Source organism: Musca autumnalis, unplaced genomic scaffold, assembly GCF_047663935.1.
Source record: "Musca autumnalis isolate F117 unplaced genomic scaffold, ASM4766393v1 scaffold_3, whole genome shotgun sequence".
Classification (NCBI taxonomy): domain Eukaryota; kingdom Metazoa; phylum Arthropoda; class Insecta; order Diptera; family Muscidae; genus Musca; species Musca autumnalis.
In genome coordinates, this window is record NW_027411866.1 from 10,287,021 (window position 1) to 10,299,153 (window position 12,133).

Here is a 12,133-nt window from a genome sequence, read left to right on the forward strand (position 1 = left end):
GGACAAAATGTGCCTCATCGAAATAATGGTTTTAGACCCCAAGTATGTTTGGACGAAATGTGTTTCAGACAATTTGGAGTCGATTGAGCAATGTCCGTCCGTCTGTCTGTCTGGCTGGAGCGCACGATAACTCTCGAACGGATGAAACGATTCGATCCAAAATTTGGCTTTCGTAATATTTTGTCCAAACTTAGTTTAAGTTCGAAGATGGGTTATATCGGTCCACTCCTTCCGGTACCTCCCCCACAAAAGTTCGAAAATGTTCGGAAAATTTAGCACGGAGTAACCGATTTGGTCCATACTTTGCAAATCGTGAAATATCTACCAGACTTAGACGAGTTTCCAATATGGACTCAATCGGTCCACTCCTTCGGGTACCTCCCACACAAAATTTCGGAAAAGTTCAGTTTAGGAGCTGGTCTCGAATCGCTTTGATTTTTGTTTACGCAAGTTGTATTCGCTGTCCTCTATACGACGCTGTAAGTTTCATTAGGGGCAAGTCCATACTTCCGGAGAAAATAGCCTGAAAGTTACAAAAAACCCTATGACACCGTGTGTAGTGGTTGGAGCGCAAGATAACTCTCGAACGGATCGGCCGATTCGGTCCAAAATTTTGCTTTCGTAATATTTTGTCCAAACTTAGTTCAAGTTCAAAGATGGATTATATTGGTCCACTCCTTCAGGTACCTCCCCCACAAATGTTCAAAAATTGTCACAAAACTTGTGCGCACGATAACTCTTGAAGGGAGTAACCGATTTGGTCCATACTTTGCACATTATGAAATTTCTACCAGACTTAGATGAGGTTCATATATGGACTCAATCGGTAAACTCCTTCGAGTACCTCCCACACCAAATTTTGGAAAAGTTCAGTAAATGACCTACTCTCGAATCGCCTTGGTTTTTGTTGTAACATATTGTATACACTGTCTCCTATACGAAGGTACAAGTTTACTCAGGGGCAAGTCCATACTTCCTGAAAAAGTAGCCTGAAAGTTGAAAAACAAACACTATGACATCATGTTTATGGGTGGAAGCGCAATATAATTCTAGAACGGAAATGCCAAACTTAGTTTAAGTTTGTAGATAAGCCATATCGGTCCACTCCTTCAGGTACCCACCCCACAAAAGTTCAAAAATATTCGGAAAAATTGTGCGCACGATAACTCTTGATGGGAGTGACCGATTTGGTCCATACTTTACACATTCTCATAATATCTACCAGATATAGATCAGGTTCGAATATGGACTATATTTGTCCACTCCATCCCGTACCTCCCACACAAATTTTTGGACAAGTTCACTTTAAGACCTGCTATTGAATCACTTTGATTTTTGTTGAAGCAACTTACATTCGCTGCCTCAATTACGATGGTAAAAGTTGTTTCAGGGGCAAGTCCGTACTTCTTGAGAAAACAGCCCGAAGGGTGTAAAAACCCCCTATGGTCTATGTCGGTCCATTCCTTTAAGTACCTTTTCCGCAAAATTTTTGAACTTTAATCCTAATCAACATTTTTGTCGCTTCATACGACCAACATTTTTAAACCCCCTAAATACATAAGTTTTTTTGTGAAAAAAGTGTTTCAATTTGTACAGGCTGAGGGTATATCTCTGTCGGCAAAGCCGACTGATACTTTTTTACTTGTTTATTCTATAGAAGACCTTTCCGAAGGACCTCTATTCCATAGAAAATCACTTCAAATGCCTTCGATTCCATAGCAGACCTCTCCGAAGGACTTATATTCCATAGAGGATCCTCCGAAGTCTTTCGATTCCATATTAGACCTCTACGAAGGACTTCTATTCCATAAGAGACCATCATGAATGACTTCTGTTCCATAGAAGACCTCTCCGAAGGACTTATTTTCCATAGAAGATCTTTCTGTAGTCCTTTTATTCTATAGAAGACCTTTCCGAAGGACTTCAATTCTATAGGAAACCACTTCGAAGGCCTTTTATTCCATAGAAGACCACACCGAAGGCCTTGTATTCTACACAAGGCCCTTGGGGAAGGCCCTTCCGAAGGATCTCTATTCCATAGAAAACCACTCCGACTGCCTTCGATTCCATAGCGGACCTCTCCAATGGACTTCTATTCCATAGAAGATCCTCCGAAGTCTTTCGATTCCATATTAGACCTGTCCGAAGGACTTCTATTCCATAGGAGACCACCCCGAATGACTTCTGTTCCATAGAAGACCTCTCCGAAGGACTTCTTTGCCATAGAAGACCTTTTCGAAGGCCTTCAATTCCATAGGAAACCACTTCGAGGGCCTTTTATTCCATAGAAAACCAATCGAAGCTTGATTGAGTATTCTGTACTTAAAAAAATAACTGTTGCAAGAGAACACTTCTCTCAAGTTACAGAGTGCGTCCCGATTCAATGACTTGTCCTTCACAAAAATATTTGCATATTCCCAAAACGAATCACATTAAATTTGTTGCATATACCAATTTCTGAAAATAAAACAAATACCCACAAATTACTTGCGGCAAATACATGCAATAATCTACTCAAATGATGCATAAAATAATTTTTTAATAACAAAAGAAAATGCAAGTGGAAAATCTACGAAAAAAGTTAACAGACAGTTTGGCACTTAACCCAGCCAATACGATTATAAACGGGCAAAAACATTAACTCCTTGTGTATGGAAATCTGTGTGTATATATAAAAACCTATTTTTAAATAAATGTTTTTATAAAAATCATCATATAATAACAACAACACCAATTTACAATAATAATGGCTCTGTTGTTTTTTTTTTTATTTTTTTCTCTTTGATTTTACGAATAATTGTTGACTTGAATTGTTTGGTTCTTTTTTTTAACAATTTTAAATGAACCCTTTTTTGTGGTATCACCATATAGAGATGAAGTTGTGGTTGGGCAAAAAATCATATCATAAGCTGCATACATATGTATGTACATATATAGGTGGCTGTGGACCATTTATACTGTTTATACACAGTGAAAAAAATATTTATTTCTTTTTATTATTTGGGACGTTTTGCTATCTCGAAAGAATGATTTTTGCGAAAAAAACTGGATATTTCCAGACTGAAGAAAGCAAAGATGCCGTTTCGGAAATATGAACTTTGAATCTGGGAAGTAGACCTTCAAAATAAAACACCAAATATACGCAAATTCGTTGTTTTATTTAGAAGCCACATTGGGCGCCACTTGTAGATGACAACCTCGACCGTTTCGCTATTATATGGAAAGACATTGAGGTTAAGCATACAATGAAGTCAACGGCACCACATCTAATTTGGTGTTTTATATAGACAGCCATGTTGGGCGCCACATGCCCGTTCCGCTTTAACAAAATCGAGGATGTTACAAGTTCAACTATACAAGGTGAAGTGTTCAGCTACCACTCCACATTGCTTGTTTTATATAAAAGCCACATTGGGCGCCAATCAGTAGATCTTCACATGGGAGTTTTATATAGAACCTAAATGCAATGTTTTATATAGAAATTCGTTGGGCGAGATTTAATAGATGTTCACATGTGTGTTTAATATAGAAGCCTCATTGGACGCCACTTAGAAGAGGATCACATGAATCGTTTCGATATTATAAAAGGTCGTGGAGATTTATCCCTATCTAAACTACCACTCAGAAGCTTGAAGGTTATCTACAATCATCCGCCAGGAACCAATTTTTTCGGTGGCCAAACTGTGAACCATTTATTTGGGATCAATAGTGTACCTGAATTCCAAAAATTTAATTTAATGACCCCAAAGCGATCCCAAATTTGGCGAGCCTTGCCAAATTCTTTCTTTGAACCCAAAAAATTTTGAAAAACTCTGTAAGAGAACAAATTCCTCTCCCCATATTTTTCACCATGTACTCCCGAAGTATTTTTTTATATAATTCCATTTATTTATATGTATTAAACCAAATGACCACTTGACTTTTTTAGATCCATTACAACAATATTAAGCGTTTCGAAAACGATGCAGCAGCATCTGCAGCCGCCATTCTGCTGTGAGCTGTGTTGACTTTTAGCTCGCTTCGTTTTGGCTCTGGCCTCTGGCTTTTATTGTTTTTATGCCAATTTGTATATTTATTCAGGCTCAATTTTCAGCATATATTCGGACACCGGTGTTTTTGTGTTTCTTTTTTTCTGTTGCAGTTAATGTTTGTTGTTGTTTTTCTTTCATCCATTTCAATTTTGGTTGGTGTTGATTGAAGCCATACAGTGGCCATACAACTGGCCGTTCGACCGACGGCCCACTTAACCATCATTCTTCAATAAAAATAAATATTATAAAAATAACTGATGATGTTGTTGTACTTGTTGTTTTTGGAAAGAATTACTGCATGGCCAGGTACATGCTACGAAACAATACGTTCGAATGGTTGACTGGTTGGTGGTCGTGGCCAGGGAATTCAATGCGCAAAAAAAGATCAAGAAAGTATAACAACTCTCTTGATAATGGTGTTTCCCGCTGCTGCTGCCTGTTATTGTAAATGAATGATTTTAATGAAAAACCAGTAGAGATGATTGTCTAGTGGCCAGTGGATTTTATCTGGCGTATGTTTCTTTTTTTTGCTCCGAGAGCAATTTTGGTTAATTTTTGTTGTTTTTCTTTCTTTTTTGTAGGAGATTTCCACTTGGCTTCAACATAGGTCCATCAGTTATTACTGAAGTTAAAAGTTATGGGTCATGGATATATATTTTGTGATTGTATTATATGTGAGTGGGTGTGTGCCTGTTTCGGAATTATTATGAATCGTGTGAATGTAAAAACCAAAATGAAATCCATTTCAATTCGGTTTTAATCATTCACATGTGCCACAATTGAGTAGATCTGTTTCCATTATGTATGAATGGATAATCTGTCCAAGGAAATTGCAGGTGGAGGGCAGGAATAAATGATACCAATGGACAATATGTGGTATATATTCATTATTTTATAAAGGACTTGGATGTAAGCAGGTATCAGAAAGTGGGTTTCCTTTTAAGAATTTTTTAAAGTCCTAAGATAATCCAAAAATGTGGATAATGTATCTGCATTATCCAAACAATGTGGATAATGTTGTAAGTAGTTTATATAATCAGATATATTATCCAATTTGTTCGAATAATGCAGATAGATTGTCCACTTTGTTTGGATACATTATCTACATTGCTTGGATAATGTGGATATATCATCCACGTTGTTTGGATAATGTAGATACATTATCTACGTTATTTGGATAAAGTAGATACATTATCCATTGTTTTGATAATGTGAATACATTATCCAAGTTGTTTGGACAACAAAGATACTTTATCCACGTTGTTTGAATAATGTGGATATATTATCCGCCGTGTTTGAATATTGTATATACATTATCCACGTTGCTTAGATAATGTAGATACATTATTCACGTTATTTGGATAAAGTAGATATATTAGCCACGTTGTTTGGATAACGTAGATACATTATCCACGTTGTTTGGATAACGTAGATACATTATCCACGTTGTTTGGATAATGCAAGTACATTATCCACGTTGTTTGGATAATGTAGATACATTATACACGTTGTTTAGATAATGTAGATACATTATCTACGTTATTTGGATAAAGTAGATACATTATCCATTGTTTTGATAATGTAGATACATTATCCACGTTGTTTGGATAATGAAAGTACGTTATCCACGTTGTTTGGATAATGCGAGTACATTATCCACGTTGTTTGGATAATGCAAGTACATTATCTACGTTGTTTGGATAATGCAAGTACATTACCCACGTTGTTTGGATAATGCAAGTACATTATCCACGTTGTTTGGATAATGCAAGTACATTATCCACGTTGTTTGGATAATGTAGATACATTATCCACGTTGTGTAGATAATGTAGATACATCATCTACGTTATTTGGATAAAGTAGATACATTATCCATTGTTTTGATAATGTAGATACATTATCCACGTTGTTTGGATAATATAGATTCATTATCCACCTTGTTCGGATAATGCAGATACATTATCCACGTTGTTCGGATAATGTAGATACAATATCCACGTTGTGTGGATAATGCAGATACATTATTCATGTTGTTCGGATAATGGGGATACATTACACGCGTTGCTTGGATAATGTGGATACATTATTCATGTGGTTCGGATAATGTATCTACAGTATTGTTTGGATAATGCATATACATTATCCACGTTGTTTGGATAATGTGCATACAATATCCACGTTGTTTGGATAATGTGGATACATTATCTACTTTGTTTGAACAATGTGGATACATTATTCATGTGGTGTTTGGATAATGCATATACATTATCCACGTTGTTTGGATAATGTGCACACATTATCCACGCTGCTTGGATAATGTATATACATTATCCACGTTGCTTGGATAATGTATATACATTATACTCGTTGTTTGGATAATGTATATACATTATCCACGTTGTTTGGATAATGTATATACATCATCCACGTTGTTGGGGTAATGTAGATACATTATCTACGTTGTCTGGATAATGTAGATACATTATCCATGTTGTTTGGACAATAAAGATACATTATCCAAATTGTTTGGATATCGTAGATACATTATCCACGTTGTTGGGATAATGTAAATACATTATCCACGTTGTTTGGATAATGTGGATACATTATCCGCGTTGCTTGGATAATATGGATATATTACCCACGTTGCCTGGATAATGCAGATACTTTATCCGTATTATTTGGATAATGTAAATATATTATCCACGTTGTTTGGATAATAAAGATACAATATCCACATTGTTTGGATAATATACATTACATTTATATTATCCGCGTTGTTTGGATAATATATTTACATTATCCACGTTGTTTGGATAATAAAGATACAATAACCATGTTGTTTGTATAATGTAGATACATTATATACGTTGTTTGGGTAATGTAGATACATTATCCACGTTGTTTGGATAATGCAGACACATTATCCCTGTTGTTCGGATGATGTAGATACATTATCCCCGATGTTCGGATAATATAGATAAATTATCCATGTTGTTTGGATAATGTAGATACATTATCCATGTTGTTCGGGTAATGTAGATACATTATCCACGTTGTTTGGATAGTGTAAATACATTATCTACGTTGTTTGGATAAAGTAGATACATTTTTCGCGTTCCTCGGATAATGTGGATACATTGTCCACGTTGCTCTGATATTGTAGATATATTATCCGTGTTGTTTGGATAATGTGGATACATTATCCGAGTTGCTTGGATAATGTGGATACATTATCCACGTTGCTTGGATAATGTATATACATTATCCGTGTTGTGTGGATAATGTATATACATTATTCACGTTGTTTGGGTAATGTAGATACATTATCTACGTTGTTTAGATAATGTGGATACATTATCCACATGGTTTTGATTATGTGGATACGTTCTCCACTTTGTTTTGATATTATCCAAGTTGTTTGGATAATAAAGATACATTATCCGCTTGGTTTGGATAATGTAGATACATTATACACGTTGTTTGGGTAATGTAGATACATTATCTACGTTGTCTGGATAATGTAGATACATTATCCACGTTGTTTGGATAATAAAGATACATTATCCAAATTGTTTGGATAACGTAGATACATTATCCACATTGTGTGGATAATGTAGATATATTAACCACGTTGCCTGGATAATGCAAATACATTATCCGTGTTATTTGGATAATATATTTACATTATCCACGTTTGGATAATGTAGATACATTATCCACATTGTTTGAATAATGTAGATACATTATGATCCCGAAGTTCGAAGATAATGTGTCAACAATATCCATATATTTCCAAAGAGTCCACAATTCTTTCTTGTAACTCCTTTCCCCCTCCTTTCCCTTTCCCTGGTTGGTGACAGAATTCAATTAAAATTTATTACCATTTGTCAGTGTTTTTGCAAAAACATGTCATCATCAGCAGGCGTTGAAATGTACAAACGTAAAGTGTGAAGATAACTGGCAAACAATGCGATGTGTGGTAGTGGTGGCGGTGCAAGGATGACAGTAAATCTCCCCTGAACAGCCAAATCCCCAATAAAATCATAGAAGCAGTTAATAGACATGCAGTCAACACAGCAACCAAAAAAGAAAGAGTTACCTCATGAATGCCTAAAGAAGAAAATATGGTGAGGATGGGAAAAAAGGATTGCAGCACAGGATTATTGCTGCTGTTCTTGTTGTTGCTACTGCCAAAGATAATTATGCACTGTGCAAATGATTTTTCAATTACAATTACGATTATCATTAACGATGATGTTGGTGTTATTAATACGACAACAATAACAGCGATGATGATGATGATGATGGGGATTGTCGTGTTAGATATCAATGTCGTTGTATTGCATCCTTTTTGGGGGTAGTGCAAAAAGTGCATTATGCCAAAATTCAGGAGAGAGAGAAAAAGAAATTGTCATATCAATGTAATCACTCCACCTCCATTGTATTGATGATGGTGGTGAAGAGACAATGTCATCCACTGTATCACTGTATGTTTATGGCACATTTGTGTGACTGAGTTTTTGGCATTGGAGAGAGAATTGAGTGAGCAACCCACCATAAACATATGTATGCATTTAATGCAACATATTTTTATGGGGAGTGAATTAAATAACACATTTTTTGCAAAGTGGATTAAGTAGAAAAATAAATAAAAAATGAAAAGAGGGAAATTAAATAAAAATTAAAAAATGGTTAATAAGTGAATTAATTACAAAAATAAAGAATAAAAGAGGAAAATTTAAAGAAAATTTTTATTGTAGCGGGAAAATAAATAAATAAAAAAATTAAGAGAGGACAATTTTAAAAAATATGAAAAATAAATGAAATTTTGAAAAATTCGAATAAAATTTCCATATTTTGAATAACTGGATTAAGTACAAAAATAAACAAATATAAGGGAGATTTTTTTTTAAATTTGAATAAATATGAAAAATATTAAAAATAAAAGAGGAACATTTTTAAAAAAATCGAATAAAATATGAAAAGTACATTATCCAGGAAAATTAAAAAAAAATTGAAAAAATGTGGAAAATTAAAAAATAGTTAATAAGTGAATTAATTACAAATATATACAATAAAAGAGGAAAATTTAAAGAAAATTCTTGTAAAATTTGGAAAAATAAACAAAAAAATGAAGTGAGGAACATTTTAAAAAATATGAAAAAATAAGGAATAAAATAAATTACATTTTTAAAAAAAGGAAAAAATTTTAATAATTTGCATAAAATATGCAAAAATAATAAATATAAGAGGAAAATTTTTAAAAATTCGATTAAAATATGGAAAAATAAATAAACAGCTGTATTAAGTACAAAAATAAAAAAAATAAAAAAGGAACATATTTAAAAATTCGACAATAGTATGGAAAAACAAGTAAGAACGGCGTTAAGTTCGGCCGGGCCGAACTTGCTATTCCCTCCACCACAAGTTGTATTGAAGTAAAATGGAATAATTAGTTTCCTTTCGTGTATGAAGAAGACTTAATACTAATTTTCAGCAATTTCGGTAAAACAATGTGAGGCACCATTCTATTTCAAAACGTCGATCTATACCGACAAGAGAATGTGGCTAAAACTTAAAAAATACCGAAAATCAAGAAGTACGCTTCTATGGGGATATAGGAAGACGAGGACCTATACTCATAATACTCTTCTGGAATATTTTATAACTCTTGCAAGACGAAATAACGGATTTCAGCCATTTCGGTTGGATATTGACGTCACAATCTTCAGTATTACGAAAATCGGGAGGTACCGTTGTATGGGGGCTATATCGAAACGTGGACCTATACCGACGAATTTTAATCAGAAATGGGGCAATATGAAAGCGTGGACATGTACAGACATATTTCTGGCGAACAGTTTTATATCACATTGAAGACTAAATACCAAATTTCAGCCATTTTGGTGGAATATTGAAGACACAACCTTCAAAATACGAAAAATCGGGAGGTACCTTTCCATGGGGGCTATATGAAGGCGTGGACCTATACCGACAAATTTAAAGGGAAAGTTAGAGTATCCCCAACGAAGTCTAAGTACCAAATTTCAGCCATTTCGGTGGAATATTGAGGACACAACGTTCAAAATACCTAATATCGGGAGGTACCGTTCTATGGGGGCTATATCAAAACTTGGACCGATATATCCCATTTTCAATACCAACCATCCTGCAAGTAATAAAAACTTCTGTACCAAATTTTGACTCTCTATATTTAAAATTGCGAGCTGTATCTTGATTTCAACAGACAGACGGACGGACAGACGGACATGGTCAAATCGACATAGAATTTTATGCTGATCAATAATATATAACGGAATGACGGAATAACGGAATGACAAATTTAATTGTACCCTCCATATGGTGGAGGGTATACGAGTAAAAAGGAATATTTTTAAAAATTCGACAAAATATGGAAAAATTAATAAATTAAAAATTCGAATATAATATGAAAAAAAAACTAAAAAATTTGTTTAAAATGTGGAAAAATAAAAAATAGAACATTGGTGGCGTTTTTTTTTCTTGGGACAGCTTTTACAATTTTCATTTTTTAAAATAGTAAATAATAAACTAGTTGTTTTAAATATTAAAACAACAACAATGGGAATAAGCCAGACTATTTTAAAAAATCAGAAAAATAAAAAAGATAAAAGAGGAAAATTTTTAAAAATTCGAAAAAATATGGAAATATTTAAAAAAATTAAAAGAAGAAATTTTTAAAAATTCGAATTAAATATGGAAAATTTAAAAATTTGAAAAGTAAAATTTTTAAAAATTCGGAAAAAAATGAAAATTTTTAAAAAAAAATAAAAGACGAAATTTTTAAAAGTTCGTGTAAAATATGGAAAGTGTAAAAAATTAAAAGAGGAACATTTTTAAAAAATCGTATAAAATATGGAAAAATAAAATAGGAAATTAAAAAAAAATCGAATAAAATATGGAAAAATTAAAAAAAGAAAAGGGAGACATTTGTGAAAATTCCATTAAAATATGGAAAAATAAATAAATGGTTGTATTAAGTACAAAAATAAAAAAGAGGAACATTTTTAAAAACTCGACAAAAATATGGAAAAATAAATAAATTAAAAAAAATCGAATATAATATGAATATAAAAATTTGTTTAAAATATGGAAAAATAAAAAAATATGGAAAAGTAAAAAAGATAAAAGAGGAAAATTTTTAAAAAGTCGAATAAAATATGGGAAAATAGAAAAATTAAAAGAAGAATTTTTTTTTCATAAATGTTGTCTTAGTTTGTAATGATATATTGTTGCATAGCTGATTCTATTAATGATTATTTTGTTATATATTTTCATTTCTTAATTTACATGCTTTTGCTTTTATTTATGTTTAATTCTATTCATGATATGCTAAGAAATATTGTTAGATATAAGTATCTGAGAGTAGTTATTGTATAGCTGTTTTTGGAACCGCTCATGGCCCTATGGGCTAGGTTACTGTGTTTGTCAAATAAAAATTAAATTAAAATTAAAATGCTTATAAAATATGGAAAAATAAATAGTTTAAAAATTAAAAAAAAAAATTTAAGAATTCGATATTTTTTTGAATTTCGAGGAATAAAAATTTAAACGGCAATAAAGAGGATTTTTTTTTAAATTCGTGTAAAATATGGAAAAAGTAAAAGATTAAAAGAGGAACATTTTTAAAAAATTAATAATAATATGGGAAAATAAAAAATAAAAAAAAATTAAAAATTAAAAATTCGTATAAAATATGGAAAAAATAAAATAGGAATTTAAAAAAAAAATTGAAAGAAATATGGAAAAATTAAAAAAAATAAATGGGGGGTATTTTTGAAAATTCCATTAAAATATGGAAATATAAATAAATAGTTGTATTGAGTACAAAAATAAAAAAGAGGAACATTTTTAAAAATTCGACAAAAATATGGAAAAATAAATAAATTAAAAATTCGAATATAATATGAAAAAAATCTAAAAAAGAACAAAATTAAAAAAAAATTGTTTAAAATATGGGAAAATAAAAATAAACAAGTAAAAAAGTATCAGTCGGTTTTGCCGACAGAGATATACCCTCAGCCTGTGTATATTGAAAAAATTTTTTTCCCAAAAAAAA